Below are 17370 nucleotides of genomic sequence, written 5' to 3'. Positions count from 1 at the left end.
TTAGCATACATTCCTGCATTAAAGGCATCCGGTCCTGCAGTTAGAAAAACAGATTGAATTCATTTTTTAATCACTAATTAAAGAAACTATACAAGCATCAATAGCTGGCACAAGATTGGTTCCAAAAATAGTAAGGAATAACATTACCAATCATAAGAAATCCCAATGAGATATTGCAGTTAGAAAACATTTTGTAGAAGAGTACAGCTCAATGTGCATAGCTACTTCCACAAGGAGAAGATTTAGCTTTCCGACTAATTCTGAAGAAGCTGCTCTAGAAAAGTAAATGTGATATCTCTCGTTTCATGAACATGGCAGGATTAAGTGGAGCATCTATATATTCCACTCCTCACCAGGACCACAGGCTAAAAATAAATCATGGGAGCAACATATTCAAGAGTGTATTAGGAGGAAATAGACCAAAGAATTTGTATAATCAACTTAATTTAAGGACGATATGCACATATATAGGTAGCAATAACATATTTGAAAAAACAGAATCTGAATCCACTTAAAAAGAACAAATATCTTGACAATAGGTTTTCTAGTTTTCAATTAAGTCACTAGGACTTAGAAAGATTGCATCAACCTAAAGTCAAGGATAGTTTTTTTTTCTAAGGGCATAATAAGAATATTACTATTATTGCAGAATTGTGAGTCCACTATTATCCATCCACCTGGTCATATATGGTAGTCTATGTACTTCCTTCGTTTTAATTTATTCGTCGTACTTTCCTTTTTAGTCCATTTCAAAAAGAATGTTTCTTTCCTATTTTGGCAGCTCTATAATTCCAACTTTCACATGGCATGATTAAGACCAAATATAAAGGACATTTTGTTACATTCTACATATCTTTAGTCAAGACTAGAACTAAAAGCATCAATGGCTGGCACAAGATTGGGCTTATCATAATGCATTTCTTCAAGCTCTAACTTGGGCTTATCACCATCTCCATCTCCGTCATGCATCTCTACATCTTTAACAGAAAAGGGAATTATGCAATTAAATAGAAAAATTGGTTAGTTTGGTTCTTATTTCCTGGAACTAGTAAAATAGCAAGTCAATTTGTATATCCTTAGATACTCTCAAATACATAACAAATCCATGAAGTTAATCGGTTTAAATTTGAACTATTAGAGATTCCAGGCTTTGAGCTTAATATAATGGGATCTTAGTAAAGCAGGCATAAAATGATACTAGATATTAAGTAATCTACTAAAACATTACATGTGACATTCCTATTCACTAACTATGATAATTGAATTATGCATAGTAGAATCCAGCTGAACCAATCAACAATGGAAGGCATGCATGCGTATGTTCATAAAAAAAAGAAAGCTTACTGTTCCATAGATGAATCAGCCCCCAGTGGAAATTCTTTAGCGGTAGGACAAACCCAGTCCCTTGGATTTTCCTTGAAATGATGATGACTTCTGTCCTTAGTATGTCCTTAGTACGCCAGAAGCGTTTTCTTCATCCATGAAAAAAGGGAACTACATAAACAAATACTATAAGTCCTGTTAAATTTTTCCACTGTCTTATTTGGATTAAGCTTTTGGTCCATCATCCAAAGCATCCTACAAACTACTATACAAGTCTCACATAAAATCCAACTTCTCACCTTTGGTATATCACTTGTAGGTTCGTATTTCGGTGGCAACATATATTGACTTAGAGATGAATGTCGAATTATCAACGAGGAGTTTCGTGTGACCGTAGCTGGGTTGTTAGGAACCTGCAACCAACGGCAGTAGAAAAAAATTCATAATAGCCTACAACTTTTGTTTTCACGTTAAAAAGAAACAGTATGAGTTTAACAATAAAAGTGAAGCTATGATACTTTGTTTGTTTGGAACTTGGACAACTATATTGATGTTTATATCTTATTGAAGAAATACTGAAACTTGATGCAGTAACACCAAACAAACATAAAGACAGGACAGCAACTAGACGCGGTTATATCACCTTGACGAAAGCATCAACAATTACAACATAATAAAGGTAATAAATAAAATTGTCTTTCAAGGTGTATAACATTTATAGCAATAGTAATGAGGCATCCCGGGAACATCATGTAACTTCTATTGAGAATCTATATATGCCACTCCTCACCTGGACCACACATGAGAAAGAAAGTTGTACTTAATCCATTTGGCAGAGAAATGATGGAAATAACATCTTCAAAGAGTGTTTGTAGATCATTTCAGTTCAATAGCTTAGTCTTTCTTCTGAATGTATTTGGACAGAAACCAAAGAATTTGTTTAATCAAATTAATTAGAGGAAGATATGCACATATGTAGGTAGCAGTAACATTTTTGAAGAAGCAGAATCCGAAACCACATAAAAAGAGTAAATACCTTGACGATATGTTTTCAAGCTTTCATTTAAGTCGCTAGGACTTCGAAAGATTACACCAAGATATAAAACTCCTATCATTAGAAGTCTAAGGATAGTTCTTTTCCAAGGCAATCTAATAAGAATATTATTAATATTGCAGAATAATACGTGCACACTGTATTATCTATCACATGATTATTTATGGTAGTCTATGTACTTTCTCCATCTTAATTTATTTGTCTTACTTTCCTTTTAAGTCTATTTAAAAAAGAATGTCTTTTTCCTATGCTGGCAATTCTATAATTCCAACTCTCACATGGCCATGATTAAGACCAAAGATTGACAATTTTGATACATTCTAGTCAAAACCACAAGATTCAAAATTCTTCCAAGAACTCGACAATAAACGTGGAAATTGTTGAAAGTAAAAAGTGTTCTCAATATATATATAGTTAGACCAACATGAAAGTAAAAAGTGTTCTCAACAAATTGGTACCAAATATCAATATCGTTGTCAAGAATCATGATACGAAGAAAGCACATGAACAATTTATCAACTAATTAGAACCAATATGGAAACCAACCAAAACAGCATTAAACAGAATCAAGAAAAAGAACATGCCCAAATTCAGATATCAAGATCCAAGAATGCAATGAAGTGGAAAGATTAAAACTTGTGTAGCACATGAACTATTTATCAACAAACAAGAACCAAGAAAAAGGGAGTAGAAAGCAACATTCCCCGATTCAGTTGTCAATATTCGCAAGAAATCCCAAATTCAGTCATCAGTATTCGCAAGAAAGTGAGAACAAATTCATTGGAACATGCGCATATTGAAGAATTCATAAAAGTGGAGAAATAAGAATCAGAATTTATTTTACTCATCAATAAAAATAAGAGGTATTTATAATCTCAGATCAGATAGCGTGTTGCTTACTCTTTAAGCCAATAGATTTCCTAAAAAACAAATTTAAATTAGAAAACGCGTTTTTTTGCCCTCCCCATTTTTTCCTTTAATTTAATTTATTTATAATTTAAATAAATCATCCACTGCCAGCGTTTTTTTAGTTAAACTCATAATTTATTATAGTAGCTTTTTTATTACTCAATTATTTTGGTAAATAACTTTTCTGATACGGTTAGATTTGAGTAAAACACGTTTAATATCCAATTTATTCAAATATATACATATAATTTTGATTCCTTTAAAATAATATTTTACTTAAATTCTGTTAAAAATTATACCTTCATAACAATTACAAATGTATCTAGTTAAATTTATGATTCACAAATAAAAAATTAAGAAATGACCATTTCAATTAATTATATATATAAAAGTCAAGAAAGATCTAATAAAAATTATAGGTATAAATATTTCAATCTATGGCTACATCTAATGAGGAAGAAGACGCTTGTATAGCAGTACAATATCAAAGAGTTCATAGCACGGAAGAGATGGATATCAAAACATTTCTTCAACAGTTCAAAAATTAGAAAAAAGAATCTTCTGATTCAGACAAACTAAAGGGAAAGGGTATTAAAAAGACATAATACATCATATATTTGCCCTTAAACTTGGCTTCAAATTTTAATTATGATCTTAAACTTTCACAGTACACAAATAGGCACTTTAACTATCCTATTATTTTTTTTTAAGTATGATCTTAAACTAATTTATTTTTCAAGAAAAAAAAAAGAATAAGAATGAATACAATAATATTAGTTTTTAGAAAAAATGATAAGAAAGGGAAACGAGCAAAGGAAAAAAAAATGAAGGAAGTCGTGAATGCCCAAAAAATAAGAGTAAGCTAATAAGGATAGGGAAGATGAGAAAAAGGATTTGAATAATTAAAAAAACTATTTCTAATAAAGTATTAAAAAATTAATACATGAGTTCTATATCTTTTATTCAAAATAAGTCAAATTGGGAGTGTCATGAGCAATTTTACGTTGGTTTGAAGCTGCACCAAGAGTCCTTCACGCGCCCATATTTCGTGACAACATGAGTGGTGTTAAAATTAGTCAAAAGGTTATATTTATTATGCATTTAGATAGTTTCATGGGGTAATAGGTCACTCCCAAAGTTAAGGTGTCTTTATGCAAATACGAGATAACTTGAGTGACGACTTTATGTCTTTTCTCTAATCTATTTCACATAATTTAGGAGCAATTTTGACCCTTTTAATGTTAATTTTTTCTAAAATCTATATTATATCTTTATATATAAAAATTAATTTATTTCTTATAACTTAATAACATAAAATTTAAATTAAACTTTTGAGTATATCCATAAAAATAAGTGAAATAATTTAAGTTACGAAACGGTATTCTAACAAAAAATTACTTTACCAATAGTATTACTTTATATGTTATAAAAAATACATTATTTATTACCTTCGTACTATAAAATAATCGAGTAAACTAAATAAATAGGAGTTCACTTATATTTGTATTAACTGATTTTTTTTCCATTCCAACTATAAAAGAAATACTGATGCATATTCCAAATAAAATTACACTGATACGTATTTTCCAAATAAAATACATTGACGCGTATTTTCAAAAAAAGTTACAATGACGCGTATTTCCAAAAATAAAATTGCACTGACCGTATTTCCAAATAAAATATATGACGCGTCATTTGAAACACCGTCATCGGATTGCTGCAACCGTTGATGGCTCGTTGCCAGATCAACATTCTCGAAACACCTAAATCAATTTTTCTTTTCTTTGTACTTCAGGTGAAATTGTGTTTGATGTTCAGTAGGAAGCATTAGGTGTTTATTTGGAAGCTTTGAAGTGGTATTGGCGGCTCCGATTGAAGTTTGCTCATTTTTTAATTTTGTTTTTGGTAATTATTAGGCCAAGTGCATAGAGACAGGTGAATCTGTTGCAATAAATGTGGTCTTACAGGAAAACATGTGTGTATGCTTGATCATCCTAATGTTGTTCACCTGTTTCTATGCTTACTACTGAGTAGAATGAGGTTTACCTTAACCTTGTTTTGGAGTATGGTGACGTTGACGTTGACGTTAACTTTCACATTGACGTTCACGTAGACGTTCATATTAGCGTTCACATAGATGTTAAAGTTCTGGTTGACGTTTAGGTTAATGTTGATGTTGACGCTAATATTGACGTTCACGTTGACGCTGATGTCTATGTGATGCTGATGTTTACGTTGACGTGACGTTGACGATCACGTTCATGTTGACGTATACGTTGAATTTTACGTTTACGTTGAGGTTGATGTTCACGTAGACGTTGACATTGATTTGTCATTCACGTTCACCTACACAGTCACGTTCACGTTCACGTTCACATTTATGTTGACGAACACGTTTACATGTACATTCATGTTGATGTTTACATGTTCATATGATATTATTTAGATATCATATGAACATGTGAAAAGAATAACTACGTTTTATTTTTCAGAACTATTTTTTTGTATATTGATTTTTATTTTATGAGTTATAACATAGTAGATGATGTTCTTGTTGTTGGACTTGATATTTGACTTCTCGATTGACTGTATACATAAATCAAAGACAATTATCTTGACTGTCCATAGTTAACTAAGAAAAGTTTCTTTTTCTTTTTTTAACTGAAAAAAAAAACTAAAAATTAAAGAATATATTCTATCTATGAAATTATAGATATAATCATTTGTTTACCTTAAACCAAACAAAGATATAGTTCATATCTTTGTAAACGATTTTAAATTTATTCAACCAAGTATCATTCGTCTAAGGAAAAAAAAATAATAACACCATGTCATTAGATATATAGTGTCAATGATAATAGTATGAAAAATTATTGATCAAAATTAAATATAACGAAAGATGAAAGATAGAAACAATTAAAGTAATAACAATGAGAATTCATAATAATATCATCCAATGGTACAACTCTAGGCATTCAACTCTTCATTTGTTTTAAAGGAAAAATAAAAACAATAATGAACTCAGAAATCTATATGATCTTAACTAGGATTGGCAATTTCAACCCATATGAATGAAATAAAATTATTTATCCATATTGAATTAAATAGTTCATCCATATTTTTTTTCCTTTTCTTAAATAGGTTAATATGATAGAGGAATAAGTTCTTTTTATGGAAACTATTTTCTTTTAAATGAGTTAGAACCATTTATTCAAATCATATTTGATCAAATTCATATTTTTTATAATTCAAACTATTTTTGCTCAATTCATATTCGATCCATCCAAATCCGAATCAATCAAACTATTTATCACCCCTAGTCTTAACCAAGTATGTCACTATCAAAGATTCCACAAACAAATGAACAATCCTGGGCAAAACATTCATTAGACAACTTTCTTCACTAAAGAAAAGTCATCGTAGATTCTTGTAAAAAATTATAAGATATTGTAACTTTGAACATACGAAACCACTAAAGCAAAAGAATATGAAGTACATTTTGAATTGCAATCAAGAAACATCAAACATTTCAAATTTATAAAACCCTAAAGAACCTAATTACATGCGATCAAAATACAACACTAAAATCCATCAAAAAAGAGATAGAGGAAGCTTATTATAAATCAACTAGATATTTGGAAAGCGTTTCTTTCACCTCTCTGACAAGGACCAATCTGTAGACTTAAAAATTCGACAAAACCAATCGGAAGTCAAAAATGGATTGGATCAGGTATCCAAGGGAAGAGGCTGTGGAACTTACATAAAACTCAAGTTCAATCTAAAAGCTCTTGCCGGAGCCTCAGACTTCGAGTCCAAGTCTTCTATTGTTGCTTCCTTCTTTTACTGAAAAAATATCTACATCACTCCAGAAATTCATACTTTGTAATCCTTCTAGAGTACAGTTATTTCATTAACACATATATTCAGTATGTTCATACAAATACAACAGCCAATCATAATAATGTTCCTGGTAGGAAACAAAATACGAGAAGTATCATCTGAGTGATGCAGGCGACAGATGACACACTATTGATTTAGGCAATACAACATCTCATTATTTTGGCCCAGAAAATCCATATGTGATTCTCAAGTGTCTTTTGACTATAGACGAAAAATATAATATCAACACAAATCATTCATCTCACAATTCCATAATCGTTCAAGCATCTACATGACAGAGAAACAAGCTTCTTAACAGTATACACTTTTATAATGGAAGAAAAGTGAATTTCTCAAGGTCCAAATCCCACAGTTGGCTACTGATGTGGGTGGTTATAATGATATTTACTCACACAACAAAAATCTCTCTTTGAAGTGAAGAGAGAAACATGTTTCCTTTGATTAAAAAGAACAAGACAAAGCAAATTGTTCACATCACAAACCCATCAAACACAAACTGAAGGTGACTACAAATTGGAGGCAAATGGGTAAAAAAACTTGCGAAATCGAACATCTTATCAGCTAGAATTATATTTCTAGATTCTTATGGTCAATCCTAGACAAGCATTACTATTACTGATAGGGACTAGGGACTATCTATGCAAATACTAAGATTATAACGTGACGTGTTGATGGCAAGTTGTCTTAAAATGCTAATCTATGCAAGGAGACAAACCATTGTAATTGTTTATCCAGTAGGCAGGGGAAATATTCTCCACCTGACTGCTACCACGAAGAACTTTTGCTCCATATCCAACTATATCAGCTGTTCTGGCAGTCTCATCAACCAAGACAACCTCTACAGCTTCCATGCCTAGCATGCTTCCATGAACCTGCACACAATATTCCAGGATACGATTTGAGAGAATAGTTGTGGCATGTACACAGGATCATCTGAGTGCCATGTCGCAAAAAGATCACAAGGATAAAGAAATCTATGAAAAGATGAGACGATTTTTAAATGGACAAGTTGCTTTGAAATCAGAGGCCCGTGTTTAATCAGGAACTGTTTGGGAATGTGATGTGTTTGAGCATAAAAATACATTTGGTCATAAAGGTTTTGAGTGGAAAAGCACTATGATAAAATGATAAGTTGAAACACAATTTTGTCGATATTACTGTTTCTTATGCAGCCAGTTCAACAAACGTTATACTGTTTATGAGGAAGTTTATGATGAGATTTATATTTGCTAATGAGTCCAACCAAACTATCCCTAAAATAATTATGCGGAAGTTATGCTAAGATTTATATTTGCTAAATGATCCCTAAGAGAAACAATTGTTATAAGTAAATGCGCAATAAGGAAATTCCAAGAAACCAAGAGTGGCCGACTATGCAAAGTACAGAATAGACCCGATCAATTATAGCACGTGTTGAGCTTGCCACAATCGGAATAAACTTCTTATCAACTTGTTGGGAGAACTTTGGCACCCTCCAGGCAGTTTTTATCAATGGTATCACGAACCAATGAATTGCCAACTAAATGCAAGACGTCAGAAAGGACATGGAGTATAATATCCTGATTCTTAAGATTCTCTATTCAAGTATCCTTCTGCATCTCATAATGGAAAAGGTAAAAACCCGTCATCTTAAAAAATAGAGAAGAAGTCACAAGAATATCCGACATATAGCTATGATACTTAACTATAACTTCTGGACGGAAGTCCATCTATTTTATCCCAGAATCTAAGAACCTTAGATTTTTTGTTGGAATGACAATTTTATTACAAGATCAGAACAAAAGGACGGAATTTGAAAGAGACTATGTGGACTAGGAGACTTAGAAAGACACGTTGTAATCTCTAATACTTACATGATTAATAATGAACGCAGTCCAAGATAATCTTGAAAAGTGGGTGAAAGAAATTCAGCTAATTAACTGAAACATGCACTAGGGAAAATTCAGCTCTTATTCAGGTCAGGAACAAAAGGCAGGAATGGGTTACCTTCTTTTGACTCTCTATCGTGTGTACCTGTGCACTCCCCATCAGCTTGTAATTTGCTACTCAAGATGTTAACAAGTTTCCTTTTCAGAAGAAAGAAACTTCAGGTCGTGTGAGTTGTTACTGACATATTTGATTGACATAATATAAAAAAGAAACCTAACCCTTCCAAGAAATTTGATAACATTATCTTTCGTCAGAGAATACACCACCACCACAACTTGGGGTGGAAGATTGATCACATTGATGGGATGACTGCTGTGGAAGCTCCCAGCAGATAACTTCTGCAGAATGATGCAGTCCCCTTACTGCTCTAGTTTCTGCACAATCGAACAGAACATTAATTAGCAGCACACGTTTTCTGTCATCATTGATTATTAACACAAACAAGCACTCAAGGACAAATTACCTGGCATGAGTGGCACATTATGAACAGTCTTAATACTGTTATTTCCTGCTGCCTTCCTTGAAGACGCACTCATGGCAAATAATTTATTCTTGCCTTGGTAAAAGGGAGAGCTGAATGATTTCTTCTACTTTTTGTCTTCAACATAAGCTCATCCGTTTTACTAGATTTCAGCATCAATCTATTTATGCGAGACCCCATCCATCCTAGAGGAGAGCACAGCTCATGGTATCAAATAATTCTTAAGATTCTCTTCACACCTCTTATCCATCAATTTGGGCCTGTTTACCTTCCCTGTGTACACGTAAGGACCTGAGATGTATAGAGCTTGAATAAACCACCCCTTTTCATTCAATTTTGTGCTGTACAGCCAAACAAGTTTACCCAACTAAAAGTAAAACCACAAATAAAAGAACATCTGTAAAAAGATACTAATGAACACAAACTGTTAAACAGCCTATCAGTTCAGTAATGTATGCAATCCTACAGTAGCATCAGTTACGAAAAAATAATGTCAGTTCAACATTCTGCAAAAAAAGATTACCATATCTTTTTGCCATAAGTACCTGTCCATCTCGTAAAGTAGATGATCCTTAAAAAGAAGGTACAACGTCAGATGATCCTTCAAAAGAAAATACAACTTCAAATGATCCTTCAAAAGAAAGTACAACTTCAGATGATCCTTCAAAAGAAAGTAGAACTTCAGATGATTCCTCAAAAGAAAGTATATTTTCAGATGATCCTTCAAAAGAAAGTAAAATTTCAGATGATCCTTCAAAAGAAAGTAAAACATCAGATGCTCCTTCAAAAGAAAGTTTAACTTCAGATGATCATTCAAAAGAAATTACAACTTCAGATGATCCTTCAAAAGAAAGATAAACTTCAGATGATCCATCAAAAGAAAATACAACTTCAGATGGTGAAGTAATATAATAAATTGAACAGAACTTACTCCACATCAAAGTGCATTAGATCAATGTCAAAGAAACTAACACTTACCATTGTCATTCACCTTAATATAGCATTTCCCAATTCCAACAGCACCAAATACCTGGTTGAAACTAGGTTAAATTCAATCTAGGAGTGCACTACATATAAGAATAACAAACATAAAAAGAACAGTCCTATAAGGAAGTAAATCTCATGGAAAAAAGAAATGGAATATTGATAAAGGAATATTCATTTGGGATAAAAAATTATGATGCTAGAATGGAACATCATACTAAGAGGAGAAAAGGTCTATCGATTTTCATATAAAGCATATGCCCTCGTCATCAGGAGTAGGTAACGAAGGAACATAAGAATTCATTGAAGAGCCTCACTGCTCATTTGCCATATTCTCAGCAGCACATCAATTGACCCTAAAAAGCATTAACAAAATCAGAAAACATATAATCCTTGTCCTCTTACATGTCACTATTTCAACTTTTAAGAAACATTCAACAAGTCTAGACCATGTAACGGAAAATGGCCACTGAGGGCATTTACGAAAGTCTGTCCAATCGAGTGTTTTCATCCTAAATACTACAAATCACAACTTCTTACGATTCAACTACTTAAATTTTTTTTAGAGGTTGTGCTAGTGGGGCCTTCAAGAACAAAAGATGGAGATACACTACGAATGAAATGCATTAGAACTGCAAATCAGAAGGGTGTGGGTTCAATATATCCCACATAATCATGGAAAAGATATTGCCCCTTATGCATAGTAAAGGTGTAAATTAACCTTTTTACCTTTTTTCTTTAGCAAATTGAGGCTCAGATTTGTGCTATGTAAGGCGAAAGAGAAGTCAACCACGCCATGGCTGCACAACACGATTACATGTGTGAGATATGATTCTCAATTACAGGCCAAACCGGGTTTCCCCGCCAAGATACGGGCTGGGTAATCTCAATAACCAATTCAGTTAGCCCAGAAATCATCACCGCCTCTTCAAATTTTCATAGTTATGTTGTCGTAGTATAGTTGTGTGTACTGCCTTATGAGCATACGTCTAAGGGTGCAAAAATGCAAACAAACCCAGAAACTGAAGTGTACCCTCTCTGTCTTTTTTCTTTTTAAAGGGATGTTGGTTTGTTTTAAGAAATGGAGAATCATAGGCAAAGCATAGAGAGAAGGGAAACCAGCCTTGATAGAATCCCATACTCTCTGCTGCCTCATTCTTGCCTTTTAAGCCTAACGTAAAAAAGGGAATTCACAAGACTTCAAATGTCTTTTCGCCAATTCTTTCTCCTAAGGCTCAGATATGTTATAAAACCAGGAAAAAGGAGACAAAGCAACCACAATGGCTGCAGACCTCGGTTGCAAAACGGAGATGCCTCAACGGGTTGCCTCGCAGGGTAGCTCCAATGCCTGACCCAACTCTGTACACTCGAGAAGTTGTCCAACAAGAGCGTACGACTTCAGGTGATCCTTCTCAAAAGAAGGTGCAGCTTCGGGTGATCATTCAAAAGAAGGTGCAACTTCAGATGATCCTTCAAAAGAAAGTAAACATCTGATGACCCTTCAAAAGAAAGTAAACATCAGATGATCCTTCAAAAGAAAGTAGACGTCAGGTGATCCTTCAAAAGAAAGTGCAACTTAAAAGAAAGTAAACATCAGATGATCTTTCAAAAGAAAGTACAATTTCAGATGACGAAGTAATACACAATAAATTATACAGAACTTACTGCACATCAAAGTGCATTAGATCAATGTCAAAGAAAGTAATACTTACCATTGCCGTCCACCTTACCATAGCAGATCTCAATGCCTATAGCAACACATACCTGGTGGACATGAAGGTCCTGATGCCTATAGCAACACATACCTGGTGGAAACAAATCTTGAAAAGGTAAAAACAAATTCTTTAGCATCCTTAACACGCATTCCTCAAAAGCCGATTAAATCAGGAAAATGTGAAAGTAGAAACTACATTGCCAAAAGGCAAAACGAGTAGAAAAATCTGAACAAGCTGATCCTGATCCAGTGAAGATAAACTCACTAAAACATGAAACCTCTCCACAAATTCATATGCAGTGAGATCAACACTTTTTACCTAGATACAGAAAACAATGTCAAATCCAATTTACAATGCATTTGGTTTCTATAATCTCACGAGAACAAAGAGTCGTTAGATCTACAAAATAGTGATCCGGAAAGAAAACTATGCACAAGTCACAGGGATCTCCTCACAGATTCCAGTAGTGATGATGATTGATGTGACTACAGCATCAGTTAGACCGCCAATTTTCATGTTGGTTCGAACTGGTGCTCCAAATCCAATTGAGAAATCTTGTCGTCTGGGAGTAAAGGAATGATAAGTTGAACCATAATATATCACTTAACCTAAATATGTTCCATGAAATTAATTTTGTTTGACAGATTCTCTAAACCAACAAAAGCACCACCAAAGGAAATTTTCAGTGTCCATCTGCAAATTAGTATATGGAAAATATAAAGAGCAGTCAGCATCTTAAAAGAACAGTGATGAGCTATTGAGCAGGTATTATTCAGCTCGTTAGACTTTCACATCAAGTTCGTAGATGATTGCTGCAAGGCATATAAACAAGAATTTGACTCGACTCCCCCATCAAACAAGGTTACACAAAACAACTTGAACTATGCAATTGCCAAACATGTTTGGTCTCAAACCAAGAAAAGCATCAACAAGGAAAGCAAAATATTTGGCAAACCTATGGTGATTATGCGATAGGATCTCTAATATGAAAAAGATTACATTCATTTTAGTAAGGGTCAATAATAAGCATCTATAGTCCCAAGCCAGGAACAGCACAAGAAACAACAAATGGGAAAAGGTTAAACCATTTAACAAGGAAAATGAAATATAATAAATGCTACAGAGGTCTTAAAGACTCACCTCGATTCCCAACTCCAAAACAACTACATAATAAATGCCAGCACAAAATCTCACCTTAAATTCCACATAGGTCTTTAAAGGCTCCAAAATCAAAGCATATAAAGATCTTGAGAAGTTTAGGCTAAACAAAAACAGTGGATCTTGAATGTATAATATGACAGAGACAAGTATTAGAGAATGTTACACATGGATGTTGACTGCTTGGGAATCAGATTTAAAGAATGTTGCAAAATTTAGTGCAATGGAAATTCTGGTAAATGGCAAGTTCCAAAGACTCGTTGTGTGATGAAAATCTAAACAAAGATCGTAACTTACCTGATAAATGATCTTGAAGCTTGAATTTGGTTTGCTGTGTAGTAATTGGCAACAAATTTCAAAAAAGACTCGCAAATTCAATGTTACCTAATATCAAAATAAACGTACCAATTCTTGCTCTGGATCAAGATAGGTTGCTGGCCTCATTCTTTCAGACAGGACCTGATAATCCAATAAGTAACAGACTCCAAGTTGAAATGACTCTTCAATGAGTTTTTAGACAATCATTACCTAGTTCTTCCAGACGAACTCGCTCATCTGCCCTGATAGGTTGTTGGCCTCATTTTTCCAGACAGGACCTGATAATTCTCAGCAGACACAATGCAAGACCCTCTTTGGGCTTCCAGATTACAAATGCAAAACAAAAAATCAATCAGATCAGAATACAGCTTGAACTTTACCTTCAAAACCTTACGATATCCATTTGGCCTCCCATGAGTTTTGGTAACAATTCCACCAAAGAAACATCAGAAATAGAGCTCAGTCACGGTATTGGGACGGGTACTACTCTACGTATCCGGAACTACCGGTATTGGTCCGTCCCGGTTCCGATACGGTTCCGGGTTGTGGTTCTCGGTTCCATGCCGGTTCCGGTTAGTCACAGTCCAGTAGTCCCAGTCCCGGTCCCGGTCCCGTTGCCACACTTAAGTAGAACTCAGAGCCTCTCCTTTAAGGCCAAAGCTTGCTGGGAAAGCATGCATATCATCAGAGAAGAACCATTAAACCCCAAAAGAGACCAGTACTGTTATACAAAGCGATGGAGGATAGTCGGCACCTGATTCTACTACACCTATTGGCAAAAGTAACAACAAAGGTAAAGGTGTAGCCATTCAAGAATATGATAGTGATGACGACTACCGGCTCTTATACGATGATTGATTGTAATACATTCTCACCCATCAAACAAAGCAGCAGTTTTATACTCATGCTCAAGTTTTACATGTTAATCAGCTGTACTCTCATTTTTGTCATGTTCTTCTACATTATCCTCTAAAACATTTCTGCAATTCAGGGACCATGCAATTAACATCTATTACATTTTCTCCGTTCCTTTTGATAGATCGCAGAGCTTCACTTGGGAGAAAGTTTAATTTGTAGCTGAAACCCTTGCTCTCTTGAAGTGTTTATTGTTAGTGTTTAATGAGGTGAATTCAAGATTTAAAACTTTATGAATTCAACTTCTAAGGTACTAAGTAATGAATTTTTACATGTAAATCGATATTCCGTGTGGGGTACATTGGATTCAGGTAAACTAGACGTTGTAACTCTAAATACATCAGGTCAGGAATGATTGGGTAAGTAAAAAATCAGAAGAATAAGTTCAAGTTGGGAGAATTGTCAGTCTTAGAAGCAGCAAACACATTGTAATAAGAAATACAACACTCCACTCAGTAAAACAAATATGTACGACATGTCCTTGTTAACATTGACCTGTTTGGTTTTGCAACCAAAAGAAGCTAGCAACGTGGTTTTGCATTGTTGTCAGATAACAAACGGAATATTATTTTGTTCTCTGGGAACCGCTGTGACACAAGGCATTGCTCGTCGGGGGGCCTTTTTAATACTTCGAACTCCAATACGATTAGTAAAAAATAATGATGCTTAGCCAGTTCTAACTTCACCTACATTAGAGTTTCAAAAAATGATTAGGTGTTTTGATATATTTTTTACAGAAAACAACCCAAACCAAGTTTTACAAAACAATCTCTAATACAAACTCAATTCTACAACAATAAATCCAAAGACTCCCACTCGTTTCCCAACTCCAAAAAATTAAATAATAACAGCCAACAAAAAATTCACCTTAAATTCCATAGAGTTCATTGAAGGCTCCAGTGTCAAATCATATAAAGATCGTGGGCAGTTCAGGTTAAAAAAAAACAGTGGATATATTTGAGATTGACTTCGCTGCTCATGGTCAGAAGCACTGCCAAAAGTCATTGCTATCTTATTAAGTAATTTATGTAGGAATAACAAAGACGGACCTTTCAATATCAACAAAATTGCAGGAGACATTGGGATGCACAAGGGCGATTCTTAGTAGGGACTCTTTCAGAGAATGCAAGACACCCACTTTGGGCTTCCAGATTATATATGCAAACTAAAAGATCAATAAGAACAGAGTACAGCGTTAGAAGTGAAGTGTGTAAATCAATATTTTTTATTCGTTTGAATTGTGAGAGAACTAGAAGTATTTGGAGTGCATTTGCTTCCTTCGAACTGGCTGGTTGTAAAATACATCAGGAACAACAAATGCAAAAAGAAAAATCCCAACAAATTTCCTTACTAGCAAACAACAGTCAACTCTTGTCCCAGGTAGCCTCATACAGCCTCATACAGAAATACCTGTTGTACCAACATCTTGTCTACAATCAACAATTCCAAAGTGCAAACACTTGTCCTGTAAACAATGGGAAGAACAAAGAACAAGTTAGTAGTTTAGTACCTATTCTAACGGATACTACCAACTAAAACTCAAAAGAACTTCACCGTCAAAATCTTCCCGTGAGTTTTTGTAACAGTTTTCAACAAGGAAACGTCAGAAGTAGAACTCAGAGCATCTCCTTTAAGGCCAAAGCTTGCTGGGAAAGCATGCATATCATCTGAATGGCAGTATTTTGATGTCGCTGGTATAAAGCAAGCATACCAAACCATAGTTAAAATGGTCAGACGAAAAGGAAGCATAATAAATAAGAGAACATCTTTAAGTAATGCATGCAATCCTATAGACTACAACAACCACTCCAAGTTATGAACATCTAATTTAACTTTTAGATCTACAAAAGAAATTATGTACAGAAGCATCAATACCATAGAAAAGATGGTGTCAGCCCAGCATTTTGCACAAAGATTACCATATCTTTCTCCCATCAGCACCAGCCATTTTGTGGGAGACCAGATGCTTCAAAAGAAAGTACAACTTCAGGTGATGAAATTAAATAAAAAATTAAGCAGCAGTTTCTGCACACCAAAATGCATCGGGTCTAGGAGTACACGATTTCCATGAAATTTTACACCCATTTTTCTGCATTTTATATAATGCTTTTCCATTTCTGTTTTTGGGCATTCAACAGGGCATGGACAGCTTTAGAAAGGCATTGAAAAACCAGTTATTTTAGGCCTAAAATAGCCTTGAAAATGATCCACCACCAGTCCTATGATGATGAATTTTTTGTCAATAACCTTCTTGACTCTCCAATGACTTTTGCTGAAGACAAAATTGAGCAACTAGACGAACACCCAACTGGATTTAGCACCCCAAACTCATCCTCTGTTTCAACCTAGACGAAAATGGAGGCTGAAAATAAAAAGTCCCACCGGTCACTGCCTTTTGTGCAAGCCACAGACAAATTCACAGGTGCAATCAGTCTAATTGATTAAAACTGCATGAAGGCACGACTTGCCACCGTTAGTCACTTAACTATGACGTCCTCAGCAGACTTCTACTGATTCTCAAATGAAAACAATAACAAACAATCAAAGTCGAAAAGTCTACTAATCACAACTTCTTATAATTAGAGTTGTGCGAGTGGGTTCAAGAACAACTCCACGTGTTTCCATAAAGAATGACTTTGTGGCACCAGCATAGAGCTGTTGAAACACTCCTAAACAACCCTTGT

The 17370-nt window shown here is 34.3% G+C and overlaps 2 pseudogenes; both read right to left on the bottom strand.

Moving 5' to 3' along the window:
- Nucleotides 1-468: 468 nt before the first annotated feature.
- On the bottom strand, nt 469-9651 carry LOC107008756 (annotated as a pseudogene).
- Nucleotides 7585-17370, bottom strand: part of LOC107008981 — a 24907-nt pseudogene continuing 15121 nt past the window's right edge.

The sequence above is a fragment of the Solanum pennellii genome, chromosome 2 (genome assembly GCF_001406875.1).
Source record: "Solanum pennellii chromosome 2, SPENNV200".
Taxonomy (NCBI): domain Eukaryota; kingdom Viridiplantae; phylum Streptophyta; class Magnoliopsida; order Solanales; family Solanaceae; genus Solanum; species Solanum pennellii.
This window is presented reverse-complemented; position numbering and strand designations above follow the sequence as displayed.